This window comes from Ictidomys tridecemlineatus, unplaced genomic scaffold (assembly GCF_052094955.1).
Source record: "Ictidomys tridecemlineatus isolate mIctTri1 unplaced genomic scaffold, mIctTri1.hap1 Scaffold_295, whole genome shotgun sequence".
Classification (NCBI taxonomy): domain Eukaryota; kingdom Metazoa; phylum Chordata; class Mammalia; order Rodentia; family Sciuridae; genus Ictidomys; species Ictidomys tridecemlineatus.
In genome coordinates this window covers 376949-398069 of record NW_027522374.1, presented here as the reverse complement: position 1 = coordinate 398069, position 21121 = coordinate 376949, and positions in this window count along the sequence as shown.

The window sequence follows — 21121 nt, the reverse complement described above, 5'->3', positions numbered from 1 at the left end:
AATGAGTTTTCTCCATTTCTACAATTCCCTCTCTGAGCAAGCCTTCTCTAAATGTAAAAAAAAAACTTACAAAAAAGTTTGAATAAATCCATCCACTGGGATCAAAATGCAATTTGGCATAGCTCAGTAAGCAATCTGATGCTATACCAATTTGCAAGGTTCTGCACTCCAGTGAGCACCATAAAAGCAGAGCACAAGATGGGGAAACAATGAACAAATAAATGAGAGGAAATTGGCATAGCCAATATTTGAGATAATTAATAGAGAACTTAGGTGGTAAAGAGCTCCTGTATTGAGAGAGATGGTGGTAAAATATTTTATGATAGTTCTACTTTACTGACCAGGCTTAAGCAGTTTTTTTAATATCATAAGAGTTATAAAATAATTTGAATGAGTAGAAATATAACAAGCCTTGGAATGATATAACCTGCTATTTTAGATTTTCTTCTTTAAATAATTGAGATCTATATGTCATGGAAGATATGAAAATAAGTATCTGAAATTAGGGTGCTTTTAACTGTAAGGGGATCATTTTAAGTGGCAATATAACACATTAAGTGAAAAATTTTTAAATGAACATACAGTTTTCTTCAGGATTGCAGAGATAAAAGAGACTATGCAAACAGAACACATCCAGTAAAGCTTCACTTGTGGGATGTTGAAAGGGCATTTTAACTTGTATCTGTTTACTTTCTATTCCCACTTTCTTTAATTCTTATTGTTGTTTTACTATTTCTCTTATTTAGTACTAAATATAACAATGTTATAACTGTGTGCATTATATGTCTTTAAATGTCATTTGTATTCATATTACAAACTATGTATTGGAAACTAATAATAAGTGATATCTCTAATCTTTTGTTAAGCAGAGGGTGATAGTTCTTTACTTGAAAAGAAGGGATAAAAACATTGATTGATTAGTCAAAGTGCTTTAACAGTGCTTTTTATTATAAAGCTAATCATTAGGTAACTTTAAAAAGTATTTTTAGGGAAGCATGATTATCTGGCTGAAAGTGACTTTGTGATACGGTAAAAGTACTAAATATTCCATACAGTTCATACTTCAAATTTTAAATTTTGATCTTTTCTTTGACTAGTGATCTGTGGTACACAATATTCTTTTTAAAAATATTTAATTGATTTTATTTTGCAAAAACATGACAGTGGAATGCATTACAATTCTTATTACACATACAGAGCACAATTTTTCATATCTCTGTTTGTATATAAAGTATGTTCACACCAATTCATGTCTTCATACATGTACTTTGGATAATGATGTCTATCACATATTCTTTGGAGGTGCTGAATGATAACAGTGAGCAGCAGCTTAGGGTAGCACCAGACCAACCACACAATCAAAATAATAAATAGCCATTACTCTGCAGTAAAATATTTTGATGAGTTACAATGTATTGTAGGCTAGATTATTGAATGTCATTTAGATTTACTTCTTTTTATTTACGTAAAGTATTTTCAACTTATGATTTTTGAGGAGACAGGTAACCTCAAGTAATAGAGCATCTGTAGAAAGACTTCCTAATCCATCTTGCCTCTGTATTAAGACAAGATAAGAACTTATGGAAAAAAATATTTTCCAGTATATAGGAGTTATTCTCATGGCAACTGTGTATTTGCTGTTGTTATGCTTGCTGTTGTTTTGTTCTGGGTCCTAATTTTGCAAATGAATGTCTTTTAAAAAAGCATATTAGTATGCATTATGGAAAAAGTAGAAAGATTATTTTATGGAAAAACTATCATTACTTAGCCAAGTGTGACTTGTAATAAACTTTAAAATATACTTTAAATCAGAAATTTTAAGCTATGGTGGAATTTAATCTTACCAAAAGTAAAATTATTTCTTAGGACAAAATGTTGTAATAGAATATAATAGGCTAATTCTGTCAAAATGTAACTCAAATATTGAATTAAAATTTATTAAATTCTTGAGAGCTTTTTACATACCAGCAGTACTTTTCCACATACCTCATTAGATAATAATGTAGTTTCATATAAAATGTTAGGATTAACTGTAATTACCACAATAATAGTTGCAATGCTTACCAATGAAGGCAGAATATATTGTTTAATTAGTGTACAAAGAAACAAAATATGACCCTTGACATTATTTAGAAGAAAAAGTCGATTCTCTTGCCTTCAGAAAGATATTGAAGTGTTACTGTGTGTCAAGTACTTTTGTGATGTTCATCATGCATTACTTCATTTTATCATTACATAAATCATCTGGAACACATTCTATTATTATGCTTCCCAAATAACAGAAAATTGAGGTACTAAGAATTCAAATGGAATGTTTATGCAAGTGATGTGGCCAGGTTTTAACTTAAGAAATTTGATTCTTGCCACTGAGTTATTAACCATCACACTACAAAAAAGAAAAGAAAAAGAAAAAGAAACAAGTAAGAAAAGTTCAATAAAAATAGATTTTAAATTTACCAACAATTTTATAAGATATTCTTTATGTTTTAATGAAAACATTGCATTCTAAACACATTAAGAAAACATATATAAGCCTGCTAATATTGCCTCTATTTTTGTACACCAGAGGACACTTCAGAATCAGAGTTCTTTACCTGGAGTTTATTCATGGCATCTGGTCAAGGTCAAAAGGGATTAAAAATGATTGGCGTGTTTAGTGCTTACTAGTTAAAGTTTGTTTGTAATATTTCTGTATTACAAAGCATTTCATTTTTCCAGAAACTGATATTGGGAAGGGTTATTAAGGTGTTTATAGTTAGAAATTCTTAAAAGATAGTGCTTTTTGTTTTTCTTATTTCACATAAATTGTCTTTGGAGAATAAAATTGTTTCCAGAGATCTTATTTTTCTTTTTCCACATAGCCCTACCATGACTGTTAAAATGAAAGACTGAGTTGCTTAGTGTTTTTCATCTTACATGTGCAATATTGCCCTTACAATCATGGGTCATTTATTTGGAGATGATGATGAATATTTTATAAATTCAAGTTACAATATGAATATGTTCATTGATATATTTAACAGGTATATATTAATTATTATTCCTTTTTAAAGTACTATCAGATATCTAATATAAAATGATCAAGCAATTTCATAATATAATTATGAAAAACTATACTTTGTTTAACACTTAAAAATGCTTTCTCCAAACAAAAGTGAATGAGGTTACAGTGTACCCTTCATATTTATATCCATGGGTTCCACACCCAGGTATTCAACTAACCATACATCGAAAATATTTGAAAAACAAATTATGTCTGTCTGAACATGCAGAAACATTTTTCTTGTCACTATACCCTAAACAATGCAGCATTACAGTTATTTGCATTGAATTAGGTATTATATGTAATCTGGAGATATTTTAAAGTTTACAGATATATATATCTGTAAACTTTAAAATATATATATATATGCAAATTTTACTTGATTTTATATATGGGACTTAAACATCTGCAGATTTTGGTATCCACAGGGAGTCCTGCAACTAATCTCCTGAGAGTTGACTCAATAAATCATGTAGAGAAAAAATTTTTGGTCAGTTGCTATATTTTTGTTAATAAAACACAACTGATCTGATAATAATAATTTAATATCTAATAAAAGTGAAGAGTAAGAAACAGTACATTCAAAATAACATGTTCAGTAAAGCACTATTAAGCTATTTAATATTACATGGTCTGTTTCTCACTATTGATTGGATTGCATTTTATTTTAGGTTTATTTTACATCTAGCCATTTGCTTTTTTAAATTAAGTTTGTATTTATTTCCTCAGACAAACGTAAGTGGAATCTTTAAGTCATAAACACACAATGAGGTCATGGGAAAGTTTCAAAATTTCCTGGGCCTAGTTTATTTATGTCTGAAACTAAAATTGGCAACCACATGTACAGGCCTATTCACAGTATATATCACCCAGTAAGGACATCGTTTGTGGTATGTCCTCTACTTTATGATTTTATTTTGAATATTTAAAATATTTTTAAAATACTCCTAGTGTATACCAGGTATAATATTTGTCAAATTTGCCTTTTTCAAAAAGCATAAAATACAAATTTTCTACATTTTTTGCAGCTATTTTCTAAAAAATAAAGGATTATGAAGCTACTCTTGCAAGTTTAATTATCTCAATGATCCCTTTTGTTTGGGGGAAGATAAGTGTGTCCCACTGTGGGGCACAAAGGAAGACTCATCTGCTCCTGCCTTCCTCCAGTTCCTCAGCATCAGTCTACTAGCTCCTCTCCAGGCAATAGAGAAGAAGCCCGTGTCTCTCCCCTGTGATCACATAGCTGACATGTGTGATGATTATTATCAGAGTAGATACCACTGTCTATAATGCAGCTATGTCTTGGTACAAAAAAGGAATCTTTTCAAATATTTCAAAAAATAAGTCAAAAGGAAGCTTGAGTATGTGGCAAAAAATTTTTCTGTTTCTATATATATCATTGTAAATTATTTGTCAGCTCCATGGAGAATGGTTGTGAAAGATTTGTGATAATATCACATGCAAACTTTCATAAATGTCACCTTATTTTTTCTCACAAACATTTCTGAGATTTTATTGGGATCCATATATTGTCCACATTTAATACACAAGGAAAGGAGGTACAGAAAATGTAGATGCTTTGCTAAAATTTTCATAGTTAGTAAAAGATAAATTAAGATCACAGTCAGGTTTTTGTCATCTGGTAGATGTTTAGCTCATGTTTATATTGCCAGTGAAAATAGTTTACTCTCTTGAGAATCCAAGGCAGAAGAGAAACATTGTACAGAGGAAAAGGAAAAAAATAGTCACTTTCAATAGCTTCACATGTACTTTGCTTAGGGCCTTATTCAATATCATGTCATATATTTCTGCAAGATCAATTAAACTGTACATATGCTTTCCAAAGAGCTTGAGAAATTCTTGTTTGCACTCCAGTGCACAGGGCATATTATTTTGCAATACATGGACATAATGCAGCTCTTTATTAAGGACAAAGTTATTTCACAGTTCCAAAGGCCACACTCTTTCTTTAGAACAGTGACTGCAGATTGAGAAATGCAAGGTCCTTTACTCTTCATAGTTATGTTTCCACTCAGTTAATGGCATAAATCGCTGAACTTTTCTGAAACTCAACCCATTTCTTGACCTATGACTCAAAACACAAGGTATCTGGATGCTTGAATACATAACAATGTTCTTGCAGATATCTAGACTTTGAGGCACATAGGTAGAAATCTTTCTGCACAGGTGCAATGGTTAATTTTTCAGCAAAAGCCTGAACAGGACACAATACATTACAAGTGGTCATTAAAAAAAAAACATATTCTTAAAGAACAAAGGCATGTTTGATGGTGGGGCTGTGTGTAGCAATGCTGCCAGCAGGCGTGCTTACCCACCTCTTCCTGAAACTCATGTTAGCTACTCAATGGAATCCAACTAACTGCATATGTTGAAAATTTTTTTAAAAGCTGTTTACACAAAAATTTCCTAGTTGAAGTTGTTGGGTTTAAAATATAATTTCATAATTTTTAGAATGCCATATTTGGTAGATTTTGGCCATCTGTGTTTCCATATCATAAATTCATATATATATATATATATATATTTACATGTATAAATGATTTATTATAGATACATATATACATATCAAGTCTTTCTTAAGATTGCCAAAGCTTATTTGTCAGACACTTGGAATATATGTGTCAATTCTCAGCCTCGATAAGGACAAAAGGGGTTAAATTACCATCACAGGCAAAAATGGTATTGGCCAAAGAATGAGAAGGGAAACCTCCATCCTTCAATTTTCTTTCTGCCTTCAGGGAACCTCTGATTTGATTTCAATCAAGAATATAACATTCAGAATGGATTACTTTCATGTAACAAACCTCATCGTTCCTCTTCCTATCTCTTTCACCTAAATCTGACTAAGAATTGGGATACTATAATTGCTTTTAAAATGCTGTCTTCTCCTCTTACATATATGATCCTGAAAGTAAAGGGATTTATCTGTAAAAGAGATCATTCTTGATCAAATGCTGCATTTCTTTGCTTCTGAAGATCTGATTAAGTATGTTTTACTCTAGAATTATTCATCAGGTACTATATGACATACTGTTTTGGGGGAAATTAAAGCTAACAACAAAATAATCAAAATGTTTTTATGGCCCTCCAAAAATTTATACTTAAAAAAACTCCCTTCTTCTTTTTTCCTTTTGTATTTCATTTTGATCCTTAAATATTATGACTAAAATATTGAGCAAATAAAATGAAGACATGTAAACACAAACTTTCAGAAATCTATTGATCATAGAGTGATAAGATATGCATACTATAGAAACAGAGTGCTGTTAGCATTAAATAGAAATTTCAGTGAAAAAAATAGCATACTAAAAATAAAACTCTAATGATTGATCATATCTTGCCTACCTTACATAAATTTACAGATATACCGAGTCATTAGCATGTAATGAAGTACCCAATTATTATGTGCCCTGCTGTTTTGAACTTTTCAGATTGTCATAAGCTGCATGATGTGAAAGGCTTTTCCTGTGACTGGTCTGCTAAACTGATGTGCTTCCTGACTTCCTTAGGCTTTTCTTCTTTTGCAACTCAATGCTAATAACATGATCCATGCTTTTGCTTTTAAAAATCATTTACGCAGAAAAAGAATTCTTTGAACTGTTTTTTATGTATGCCAGTTTATTTATTTTCTATTTTCCACAAAATATTTCTAATGTGCTTACACTAACATTTGCCTTTAACCCAGAGAAAATTTTGTTTTTGTTTTGTTTTAAAAAGGAACTTCCTTTCTTCACATTAAAAAAAAAAAAAGAATGGCACCTAATTTAAATGATTTGTTTAGAAAAGAGCAAACAAATTTCAGGATAGGAACATATTAAATGGATGCTGTCCAGTAAATAAGCCACTAGCCAAATGAATGATTCAGCTGTTGCTATTCCAGATTGGGAATGTGAAGACTTGATATGAAATGAAGGATGTATATTTCTTTTCCTTAACTTTTATATTGATTATATGATGGAAATTCACTATTTTGAACACGTTGGCTTAATTGAAATATTTTATTGAAAGTAAGTTTACCTTTTTCTTTTTAATTTTTTAAAATGTGCCTACTAGAAAATTATGTATGTGGTCTCCATTGTATTTTGATTAGAAAGTTGTGTTTTGACAATAGATCAACTTATGATATATTTTAGATATATCGTCTGATATTATGTTTCTTTTAGATTTTTTTTAGGATGATGCTATTTATTCTTTATATTTTTAATTATGGAAAACTCTTGGAATAATTTCCAGCTTTTTAAAATAAGTACCTCTTCAGCTATTTTAAAGTTGAATTAACATATAAAATTGTAAATTTTATGATGTAAAACAATCTTTTCATGTGTGTACACATTATAAGGTGACTAAATGAAGCTATTTAACACATTATTTAGCTCACTATTTTGATAGAATATTTAAGATCTACATAGCAATTTTCAACTATACATCGCATTATCAACTGTAGTGTACAGCTATACAATAAATTCCTGAACTTATATTCTAACAAAAACTTTCTACTTTTGACAATATCACTCCCATTTTCCCCACCTCCTACATTCTAGAAACAACCATTCTATTCTCTGCTTCCATGACTTTGACTTTTTTATATTCCACATACAATTGAGATCAGGCTGTATTTATCTTTTTTATTTCACTTAATGTAATATCCTCCAGGTACATCTGTTGTCACAAAATGACAGGTTTGTTTATTTTTTTGAGGTCAAATAATATTCCATAGTGTATATGTATCTTTATAGCTATTGATCTGTTTATGCCATATTTTCTGTAGCCATTTGTCCTTCTGATGGACATTTACATTAATCTCACTTCATTTATTCTTGGGACATTTGAAAAACTATTTTGAGAATAATAACTAATAGGGAACTAATAGGGCAGGAGAGATACTATTTTGCTACATAGAATTTTTAATTATTTTTCTTTAAAAATATTCCTTTTCTCCCATTAACTGCTTCATCCTTCCTTAGATTTTTCCATATCTTCATATCCATATGCTGTATGGTCTTAAAACAAAAACTATATAAATGAAGCATAGTAAGTATCAAAAGCAGATTACCAGGCATATTCAATGTTCCAGCAATTAAATCCCTAAACTGTATAATTCTATTTATCTGCTGTTTCCTGCTGTTTGTCCACATGCCTATGGGCAGAACATAACAATTCCTTAGAAAGATTAATGCAAAGTTATTCCAAGGTCAGGTGTCAGGATGAGCCTGGTGACTGGAACATCATTGCAGTGCTAATAATCTCGATTTGGATCTTTTTTTTTTCAATCAAAAATGTGCACAGAAAACTTTTCTTCTTTCTACAGAGAACACTTAGAAGAATATACTATCTGTCTGTAGCCAAATTTTAATGAAAGTTTTAAGTAAAAAAATATCAAGTAGACAATACCATATAGGAAAATATTAAGAAGGGATAGTAGTTATTTATCTTTAAAATTCCAAAGACTGGGTCTGATATGTTAGAAATAGCTCAGCGAGGACAAATAATCAGTTAAATGTCTCTTTATATCCATTATTTTCTCTAGCAGGCAAATGTATTCTGTATTTCCACACAGATTCTGATCAAGAGTATAAAAGGAAGTTAGAGTCTCTCACAGAAAGAATTCCATGACTCTCTCTGTACCACCCTGTCATTACATAATTGGAAAACATGACTAGGAGTATTATATCCAGGGTAATATTATCATATTATATGTTAAGTGGTATTTTTGGAGAAATATGAAATTATTAATAAAATATCAACACAGGAAGGAAAACTTTATAAAAAATATGCCAAATCTTCATTTTTTCATATTATATCCAAAGTCAGATCTATATTAAAACATTACATCTGGTGTAGATATTTCCTTTTATAGCAAATTTTGGTCTGTATTTGAAAGCATTGTAAATGTTTTTCCAACTTTCTAAGATTCAAAAATATACAAAATTTGCAAACCAGGAAAGGAAAGGTGCTTCAGTTAAAGGAAAAATAAGAGTCTGTGACTTATACACTTAAAATATAAATATAAAATTGGAATTATAGAACAGTTTCTTGAGGGGAGAAACAGAAAGGTCAAAAACTTCTGATGACAGCAGAAAAATATAATCCTTTTTGTAAGATCTAAAAGATGATCCTTGCATCCATGAATCTCAGTTAACAGAAAGGTCAGTGGGTAGTTTGCTGATTGTCTCAAGGGTTTTAGCTACATGATGGCAGACATCCACGTTTCAAGATGTAATTTTAGGAAATATGATACATATAAAATATTTTTGGCCTATTTTAAGTTAAAGAAATTATGTTCTTATTTCTGGAAGAAAGTTGTTTATATATTGTACTTCAAACATTTCTGTTAAGGGTTTCCAAATATTCCCTGTTAATTAGAACCTTAAAGTAATCTGAAAATTTAAGAGCTAAGAGGTCAACCCTTGGAATACTGTTGCATTGGGATGTTGATAACTGGGTCATTTCAAATCCCATGTAGTTAATTATTTTAGCTTGCATTTATTAAACTTGCACAAGGTGGTGCAGATACAATGAGGAAGTCAACAGTTTCAGTGTTTCATGTCTGGATAATTCCAAATGTTAGAAGCATTTTTTTATGCATAGACTTATAAAATAAAATACAGAAAATTTTCTTGTATCAAGTCAGAAGTATCTTATTAGTGTTCCTATTTCAGTATATCACTTCCAGGCCAATGGCGACTGCAAATGAGAGAGAGAGAGACTAGATCTTTTTCAGGAATATTTTAAGCTTTAATTTTGAATCTCTTGACAGTTTTACAAAATTTTCTTAATTCTTTTTCAAAGGTCTCTAACATCTTAAAATGTACAAGTTTTTCAGTATCTGTTGGTTTGACAAATGGATTATGTGAAATTGAACATAGTACTATGTTATAAGAATATAGTAGGATTTTCTCACTTTTTAGCGTGAGACTGATTTAAAATTTTTAGTTGTTGCATCCTACTGCAGCATATAATAAGAAGAGCCAAGTATAGTGGCACATGCCTGTCATCCCAACAACTTGGAAGCCTGAAGCAAGAAAATCACAAGTTCAAGGTCAACACTGGCAACTTAATGAGGCCCCATTTTACAATAAAAACAAAAGACCTGGGATGTAGCTCAGTGGCAAAGAGTCCCAGAGTTCAAACCCTAGTACAAAAAAAAAAAAATACACCCAAGAGGAATATAATATGACCCATTCCCTATAATACCTTTTTTTTTTCTTTTGGATACTGGGTATTGAACTCAGGGACACTCAACCAATGAGCCACATCCCCAGCCCAATTTTGTATTTAATTAGAGGCAGGGTCTCACTGAGTTACTTAAAACCTAGCCTTTGCTTATGCTTGCTTTGAACTTGTGATCCTCCTGCCTCAACCTCAGAGCCACTGGGATTACTGGCGTGTGCCACTAGGCCTTGTGCTGTAATATCTTACCAAGTAATACTATGCCTGTTCTATGACGGTAATATTCTTTTTTTTAAACATAATCATGAAAATTAGCATTATTTACATTAAGTTTCATCTTATTCAACATTACACAATTGATTTATTTAAATTATTATTTTTTAGATAGTTTTCCATATTTTATTGACAGTCAATGCTATGGTGAGCTTAGTGTTACTCAGAATTTTGATTAGCTTGTTTAGCTTGATCTAAATGATCGTAAGTTTCTTTTAAGAGAAAGCATCTAAAGACCTTTGTATATTCTGCACCACTACTCCAATTCCATCAGTTATGCAGTTGTGAAACACTTGTTTAACACACTGGTAAAAACCAACTCAGCATACATTTTCCTATTTATTGCCCTTATTTTCTTAAAATAGTTCATTTTTAAACTTTGTTAAAAATAGACAAGTTTATATATATATATATATATATATATATATATATAGAGAGAGAGAGAGAGAGAGAGAGAGAGAGAGAGAGAGAGTGTGTTATAGATTAATAAAGACAATTTTTTTCTGGAAAAAATGAATCAAATACTAGTTTCTCAGCCATTAACTCTTGTAGGTCTCTTGTATTTTTGTTGTTGCTTTAAGAACATCTGTGTAGCAGTCAAGGAATTAAAACCTTTAAAATAACAGTTTAGAGTTATTGAAATTTCTAAGGTAGTTATTGAAATTTCTAAGGCCCCGAGCAATGGTGAGTTTACATTCAAGTCTATCATTGCTCATCTTTTGAAGTTTAGAACTGAATTTTTATTTATTTCATACCATTTTCCTTATTGCTCTGATTCTCCTTGTACTTTCCTGCTGACCATGGGAGCCTAAAGCAATCTGCGCTAATCTGGAGAAATTTTGGTTACTATTACACTCTCTCTTACAGAAATTCTGTGACTCTACCATTTTTACCCCCCTGGGTAAAACACTGTTCCACTATTTAAAAAAAAATTCTCCAGTGATGGCTTCAAGATTTTCTTGTAATACTATTTATTTTTTCCACTCTAACATCTAAATGTTCTTTTGAAATAGAGCTGCAGTGCTAACATGAATTTTGTTCCTATTTGAAATCCTATTTGTTCTCCATGTATAATTAAATTCTGGCTGATCAGTCATAGGTTACCACACTGAGCAAGGCAGGGTATTCTTTGAAGCTTGCAATGATTACTATGGTTTTATGTTATTTTCTTAGAATTTTTTGATTCATATCTATTGTTAAACATTAACATTTGCCAAACTAGGCCTTATTTATCTTAACCAGTTTAAATAAAACATCAACCAAAGAATGATTTAGCTTTTAATGAGAATGCTTGATTAAAAAGTTGATAAATTAAATCTCTTTCACTTCCACCTAATTTTTCTATATGACCGTTTCTAAAAAAAATCACATATATCCACATATATATATATATATATATAAATAATTATAAACATAGTAGAGAATGAAAATGAATTTGCACTTGTACCTTCTAATTTTAAAATTCTTAAATTTTAATTCTTAAAAATGCCAGGGTACAGGAGATTTATACATATTTTAGGATGGATCTCTTGAAACTGCCTGAATTTTATAAAACAAGGAATTATCAACAGAAAAACCCTCATGAACCACATTTTCAAAATCAGCATTTTAAAAAGTGCATGTAATTCTAAAATTACCTTCAATGATATCATATGTAAATTAAACCCAGCATAAAGTAGGTTTTAAAAAATCAAATAGAGTTATTATAGTCTTTTTTCAAGTGCAATTCATTTCAACTGCTGAACATTAGGAAAAATCTCCAAAAACAACAGTCATTCAGATTAACAAACTAGTTAAATGTTATTTTGTATTGCTCATCTTCCAGTGCTGTGCATAGAATGCTATGCTGAGTTGCTAGTGTTTAGTTGTTTGTCATAGCACATTGTTCTGTTAATATAGGGCATAGATATGCACTCTGACATGATGAAAAGCCAATCATTTAAATTTCTTTAAATGATGCTTTAAACCTAAACTTTCTTAATTCATTATCATTCTAATCTCACATGGGAATATGTTTCACCTTAGGTGCCTTATACCATTAAAATGATCAAACATAATGGCTAATGAGGTAAAAAATGCATTGGTTGTGTCATTGAAATGGGTCTCAAGTAGCACTCTCCATAAAGCAAATAAAATCTCAAGCCCTTGATAGATAGCAGGAGAGAAATATATGATGATTCAGATTTTAGCAAAGAGAAAGAGTTTATTTAGAAAATGAAAGGTGTGAGGATATACATTGTCAGAGCAGAATGTGGGCTATCTTCAGAGTGAGAAGCACTTTGAGGGTCTCAGCTTCCTCTTAAAGGAAACTTTGTAAGGAAGGCATGGGAGGATATGTGGGAGCCACCTCAGCCAGGTGAGGTCCTTTCTTTGACCATGGATCACAAGATGTTTATGGAGTCTCATCTTCTTATAGGATCTTCAGTCTTTCATTGTCTCTTCTATCTAAATAATATTTGGAACATGCTATGTTATTAGTTTTTTAAAAATCTATATCCCTGCCTTTGCTTTATATAAGAAGAAAATACATTGTGTGGGCTCCCAGTGCACTTAAACTTAAATCAAAATAAGCCCATTTTCCTAGGTAAGTGAATTTGCAATAAATAACTCTAAGATTTGTAGATTTCTCAGGAATTCAAGAGTGTCAGACATAGAGGGAAAAAATCAGGTCTAGGATGTAAGTCTGATCATGTGGCTTTTAGATTTATAGCTAATCTGTTTTTTAACTTATTTTTTGTCTTCTTTCTACATGTTAATTCCTTCTACCAAACCTCATTCTAATCAATTTTCCCCCGAAATATTTATTTATGTATTTATTTTTTTGGTACTGAAGATTTAACCCAGGGGTGCTTTACCACTAACTTACACCCCAACAATTTTTAAATTTTATTTTGGGAGACAGACACTTGCTAGATTCCTTAGGGCATTGCTAAATTGCTAAGGCAATTTACAATCCTTCTGTCTCAGCTCCTCAAGTAGCAGGGATTATAGGTGTGTACCGCTGTGCCTGCCTGAAAGTACTTCCTTTTAAAGGAGGTAACTTGGCTCTGAATTCTGCTCCATGTCATTGTGATGCTTTGTGCCTAAACTAAAGAATTTTATTTGCTTGTAGGCAAAATATTGTAACTTTTCTGTTGATTCCTAAATTTACATGGATGATTCTTTAAGCAATAAACATTTGGGTTATTGATAAAGTGAAAATTCCATAAATTAAATTCATGGATATTGCTGGGGAGACAAAATTGACAAGGCAGTAATATCATTGAAGTACTTAATAAATCAATCCAGTTATAGGCAAGAGAATATAGAAAAAGATGGTGCTTTAAGGTACATAATCACTACTAAAATCAAGGAGCACTTTCTTTTTATCCTCTAGCTGATCTTAACATTTCTATTTTAATGTATAATCAGAAAACAATGGAGAATGAATTCTCCTGATCTCAAAGAAGCCCTCTCAGTAGAGGTATAGCTGAGAGCTCTAATATAAGAGGTGAAATTCACTGTGACCAAACATGCAAATTTCTTACCCTGACTTTTAAGTAGGTGAGCACCAAGCTTCAAAATTGAAACTGTCTTAAGAAATAATGTTGTGGCAATGCCTGACCTGAAATTGGGCTGCTTGAATTAAATTTTTATATTTCAGTTTCTGGAACAAGCAAAGAATCTAGGACTTCAGGTCGCTGCATGATTTTGGCAGCCTTTCCTTATATCTCCCATACCAGAGTATATTGCTGAAAAAAAATAAATAAAAGGGAGAAAACACACATAAAGATTTGTACAGAGTAATCAATACTTTGTCGATAGGCATTATGAGTCAGAGATAAGGTAACTGGAGATGCCGTTTTGAATAGTGATCCAAATATAGAATACAGCCTCTGTATATTACACTGCTGGGCAACAATGGACAGTCATAAATTCCCTAGGAAACAGAACTTTAAATAAGAAAGCCTACCTTGGAAATGTTCAGGGTAAATAAAAAGCGATTACAATGAATAAGCCTGTCTGAGTTCATGGAAAAACATATTCCTAACAAATAATTCTTAATTATCTGCTGACTAGCAATGTCTGTGTTGAAATGTAGAAAGGAACAAGAAGAGTTTTGATTACATTCTGTGGAGGGATGTGGGAGGGATTTAGGATTACATGTCCAGAATATTGGAGGACATTGTGGAGAAATTAGGATACACAAATGGTTTTTTGAACAAGTTACTGAAATGAAAGTACATGTCATGGAAATGAAGAGCAGGAGATAACATTGTTGGGCATTTTGAAAGTGATATTGATAAGATGAAGCACAGGACAACATGTAACTGTGAATGGAGCAGATGCAGTTAATAAAGAAGGTGGAAGTTTTGACTTAGAATCCTAGGGCAGCAATGCTCATAAAGACAAAAAGCAATCACTAAAGAATAAATGGTTGGGAAGAGCAGATTTTTTCTTCCATTTACAGCATCATGATTTAAGGTGGTAGAGAATCATCCAGAATAAGCATCCTAATACACAGTTATGAAAGACGGTCTTGAATAAGGTCCCTTATTCACTTATTTTATAAATATACCAGGCTTTATTATGTGATAGGCCCTGTACCTTGTTCTAGGGAAGTGATCATGAGACACAGTGATCTAATAGAAGATATAGTCATCTACACAGGTACTTGCATTCTGTGTGAGTAGGCTAGCATTTATGTATCAATGAAAACAGGTCTGAGAGAAGCTCAGCTTAGCCTATCAGAGAACATGCTATGGCAGTGAATTCTAGACAGCTTAAGAATTCATAATTGTCAACAAGGTGAACAGGAAGAGTGGCAAAATGATCAGAATTGAGAAGCTTCTATTGAGCATTCAATGGATATCTTGCCAAATCTGGAGAATATTAATAGTCTGTCATAGAAAATACATGTTTAGATAAGTCATAAGTTTGGGTGATTTTATGAAAGGAAAGGATTATGAGAGATTTAAGACAGGAAGAAAATATTTTGAAAATATCCACATAAAGTACAAGTAGGAGAAAAGGGGGAAGAGGGAAAAGCAAGGAGAAAGGTAGCCAAAGATGTAAACCATCAAGAGAAACACTGTTTTATGGTGTTATTGTTCTATTTTACAAAAGTGAGGACTAAACTGAGAATTTTTATTGGAACTGATACTTAAGATATTCTTCATTACAGTTCTTTATTTTTTAAAAAAATAATGTTTTATTTTTAAGAGACAAAGTCTAGGTCTGTTTTCGAGGCAGGTTCAGAACTAGGTTTAATTCATACTTCTGCCTTTACCTCTTGAGTAACTGAGAATTCAGAATACCACCAGGCCTGGCTCTATTACTCAAGAAAAAGGTCTCTGAAGTGTAGGAATACATGTGGTGCAAAGGAGTGAAACTTACAGAAGTTGGAAAAACTTTACACAAAGGAACAGTGATGACTATATGTGACTATTTCAAAAGTCTTAGAAATAAAAGGATGAAAAAAAGATTTATCATTTGCCAATAAGTACAGGAAAAATGTCAACTTAACTAATCATTAAAAATCAAAATCCCAATGAGATAGGACACATACTTTGAGTGGGACTATTATAAAACAAAATAAAGTAGAAAAGGCAAGTGAAGATGTGGAGAAATTAAAACACTGGTGCCACTCTGATGGAATTGTCAAATGGTTCAGCCTCCATGGAAAACTGTGGCAGTACCTAAAAAATTAAAAACACATTTACCAGTTTACCCTATAATTCCATTTCTGACAGAGACTCAGAAATTATTTGCACACTCATGTTCAGAAAAGCATTATTTAAATTAAATGTAAATTTTAAACAACCCAAATGTCCATCAATGCTTCAATAAACAAAAATATACAAATAATAAAGTATTATCCAGCCTTAAAAGCTATGGGTTTCTGATACCTGCTGTCACCTGGATAAGTATGAAAGTTTTGTGCTAAGTAGAATAAGGCTCACACAAAAAGGGTTAAATTTTGTATGACTGATGTTATGTAAGGTCCTTAGAACAATTTAATTCAAAGAGACAGAATGTAGGACAGTAGGGACCAGGATCTGGGGAGGGAGCAACAGAATTTCAGTTTGAAGTAGTAAAAATTCTTGAGTTGGACGATAGTTATGTTTGCACAACCACATGGTTGTACTTGATGCTCTGGGCCATACATTTATTTAAAATGGTTCAGGCAGTAAACTTTATATCATATCATACCTTGCCACAACAAAGAAAATTTTAAATTAAAAAGTCAGATTATGAGAGGCACAATTGTTCTAATTTCTCCACATATTTACTTGCCTTTTCTATTGTTTGAGAAGATATAAACTTAAAAAAATATATAGTAATTATTTAGTCAATTAATTACCAAGATACTGATAGAATTTATCCTCTAATCCAGGATGATGGAGAGTGAAAGAATGGGACAAAAATGTTATTAATCTATATACTGAAACAATAGGCATAAAATGCACAGTCCTTAAACATAACCATATTAAATTGAAGCATATTTAACACACACATACAAGGAAGCAGTGATGTGGGTGTATCATTTGAAGAAATCAAGTCAAAATTTAAAAAATATTTTTTAACACTTTCCTTTAATTAGACTACTAAAATAATGAGGTAGTTAATTGAGATACAAGTTAATAAGTGTGGGAACTATTACACCAACTACAAAATATATTAGTATTTGGTCAATCTCTATTTTGTGTGTTTTTTCTTTTAAAGTTACTCATCAATTTTTCCATTTGTCAGGGTAACATGCCAAGTTTTTGGACAATATTCAGGAAAGAAATTGGAGGAAGGAGAAGTGATTCCAATCAGGTTTCTTTTAAAAAATGCAGAAACCTTCTGGTGACTCTATGCACAAAAGCAACTCATAATTATCAACTGTCATAACAAAAAAACTGTCACCGAAATCCCACAAAGACTTTCTGTGTGGATTCTTTCTCTCAGTAACCAAAGTACCTGTAGAATTTGTCATCCAATCCAGGACTTGAGAGTAAAAGGGAGTGATAAAGATGCTATTAATCTATGTACTGAAACATCACACATAAATTGGCACAAGTGAGTGGTACCTCACTTCAGGCTAATTTTTTTCTTTATATATATGTGTATGTGAGTGTGTGTGTGTGTGTGTGTGTGTGTGTGTGTGTGTTTTAGTTGTAATTGGACATAATGCTGTTATTTCACTTATTTTTATGTGGTGCTGAGGATTGAACCCAATACCTCGCACATGGTAAGTGAGCACTCTACTGCTGAGGCACAACCCCAGGCCACTTCAGGCAAATTTTGAAAGTTCAAAAGTTTAGAAAATAAAGTAAAGTATCAAGAAGTCTGTGTTCAAAACCATCAGCCATGAACTCACTGAAATGGCATAATGAACCACAATGCAATGATATGGAAAGAATAGTACTAATTTGAAGTACCACTATAAAGACAATAAATAGCACAATAGCATCACTTAAAGTTCTCTTTCCTTACTACAGAAATGTCAGGAAGAACTGATAGACACTGCATGATTTTGATTTGTAAAGAACCAAGAGAAAAATATTTTAAATTAATTTCTTATTACTTATAAAATTTACAATACAGTGGAGTAGTAATTTTATGTTTTTTAAATAGTTCACCGTGTATATATGTATAATTAATTGACACAGCACATTTATGTTTATACATAGCATCAATGTCAAATTGTCCTATCTTAATTTTAAGACACCGTTTTTCATAACTGTGAAATTTTTTGATGCTGAGTCTTTGATTTGAACTGAATCAAAACACTTTGTATGAGAAAAGCTAATCCATCCTCATTTACCTAAGTAGTGCACTAAAAGTGAGTGACTATCTACAATTAATATCTTGCCTAGGACACCCTGAGAAAAATACAAGTGTGCACTGATGAGTGGTTAATGTTGTATAGCATCTTCAGCCCATGCCGGGCTTCCCTTATGCTACTGAGAGAAAAGAGATTAAGGCAAAAATAGTTTTATGAAGAAGATAAAAGTAACAATTAGGTGGGGGTAATGGTCCAATTAATCCCTTATTATCCTGTTGTAAGTGGTATTTCTACAAACACAGATACTATTCAAAATGAAAGAGAAGAGTCGGGAGCACATTTCATGTCCACCACCTCCATTCTTCTTTCCATTGTTTTTTTCATTTTGTAGCTCCATCTTTCATCTGAACCAAGTCAAGAAAGACAAAATTCATTTCTTAAACTTGTAGCTATACAGCCCTTAAAATTTTCATTTTTTTACCTAAAAGATATATGGTGCTGAAAATGTGAGGAGAAGGGCAAACAAAGAAAAGAATCCTTAAGATAAAAACTACTGGCCAGAAACCATGGAGTAATGCAGGGGTACACATTGACAAGGGGTCTTAATTGATCAATGACTCATGCTTTTCTTCTTAAAAGGTGGCACTGTAAAAATCATGATGTAGTAAGAAAATTCAGACTTTTCTATTTTTCCATACACACAAAAATTATATTCATCTATTTCAAAATTAGTACTATTTACTGATCTCACTATTTTGGTAGAGACAATAGGAGCAGAAGGATATAGCAGAAAGGCAAAGTAGAAAGAAAGATCTCAAAGCCTTTATTTTTTTAAAGAGAGAGAGAGAGAGAGAGAGAGAGAGAGAGAGAGAGAGAGAGAGAGAGAGATTTATTTTTTAATTTTTGGCAGACACAACATCTTTTATGTATGTGGTGCTGAGGATTGAACCGGGCTGCACGCATGCCAGGCAAGCACGCTATTGCTTGAGCTACATCCCCAGCCCAAAGCCTTTATTTTTTAATGGATTTCTGAAGTGTTTCATTGGGTGGGATCTGTCTCTTTCTGGCTTATAAAGGCAGCAAATAAACTTGGAACAACTTGTACACTATATGTAAAAACATAAAATGATTTTCTCCTAAAGTTGTAGACATTTCTAGAAGCTTTTGCTTATCGTTCAGGACATCCTCATATCTTTCTTGTCCAAAATGTTTTATAAACATTTTTTCTATGTTTTACATATACCTTATTATAAATGGATCATGTAGCATGAGTAGTTTCTTTGTGTCCTGAGGTCATTATGGCAAGATGTAGAATAACAGTTTCAATTCTTTTGTTAACTTCTTAAAGGAAGTTATGTTCCTTCTGAGACTTTAAGATCATAGAGGTCTGACATAATATTTTATATACATTTATAAACCCTATTTTATAATATGTTGTGAATGAGAATTGAATTCAAAACATAAAATTGAAATATGTATGACAGGGTCCAGAACTTTGTTTTAAATTGTCTTATTTAAGAGAAATAATTTTGTTTGATTTTAAAATATCTCTTTTATTTTTTTCAAGAGACCACATGGTTCAAATTTGAACCTTTAAACCCAAGATTTGTAATGTTTACATTATATAAATATGCCTAATATCTATGTTTAATGGAGAGGTCTGCAGTATTTTGATAGAAATATGTTATTGTTCTTTAATAATGATCACAACTTTCAGTTTTACTTCAACATTGCCAAATAATTATATAATTATAATTATAATTAAACATTGCCAAATAATTAAATAATTATAGTCAAATTATGATTCTCCTAGTTTTAGATTTCTAAACACAAAATCTCCTATTGGTTTTTAAGTTAACAAATTTATCAATTGAAAAACATTTCTTTAGCACCTATCCACAGTTTCAAAATTATTTCAAAGATACAATGTGTTCTCGATTAAGACTCTTTCAACATAAAATAATGTGCCTCTTATTGACTAGTAGTCAATAATCTACTTGTTTCCCAGTATGCATTTGTCTTTTAGAGAACATAGTTGGTACATTAATGGATAAAATTCCAGAATACTGCCTCTTATTTGAAAATTCTGGAGAAAAAATAATTGTCATTTAAGAGCTGTACAACTTAGCTTAAAATTTATGTAATTAAACCTTATGTTGAAAGTCATAAAGCTTTGAAGATAGCCCAACATTTCAGAATAGTTTGTCATTCTGTAAAATGAAATCAGCAAAAAGTAGGGGTAAAGAACTAACATTATCAAAATGGTGATATTACCAAAAGTTCTCTATAGGTTTAATGCAATGCCAATCAAAATCCCAATGGCATTTCTTGAAGAAATAGAGAAAGCAATCATGAAATTCATATGAAAAAATAAAAGACCCAGAATAGCAAAAGCAATTCTAAGCAGGAAGTGTGAATCAGGCGGTATCACGATACCAGATTTCAAACTATATTACAGAGCAATAGTGACAAAAACAGCATAGTACTGGTACTAAAACAGGTGCGTGGACCAATGGTATAGAATAGAGGACACAGAGACTAATCCACAAAGTTACAACTATCTTATATTTGATAAAGGGGCTAAAAGCATGCAATGGAGCAAGGATAGCATCTTCAACAAAAGGTGCTGGGAAAACTGGAAATCCATTTGCATCAAAATGAAACTGAATCCCTTTCTCTCGCCATGCACAAAAGTTAACTCAAAATGGATCAAGGAGCTTGATATCAAATCAGAGACAAGGCATCTGATAGAAGAAAAAGTTGGCTATGATCTACATACTGTGGGGTCAGGCTCCAAATTCCTCAATAGGACACCCATAGCGCAAGAGTTAACAACTAGAATTAACAAATGGGACTTACTC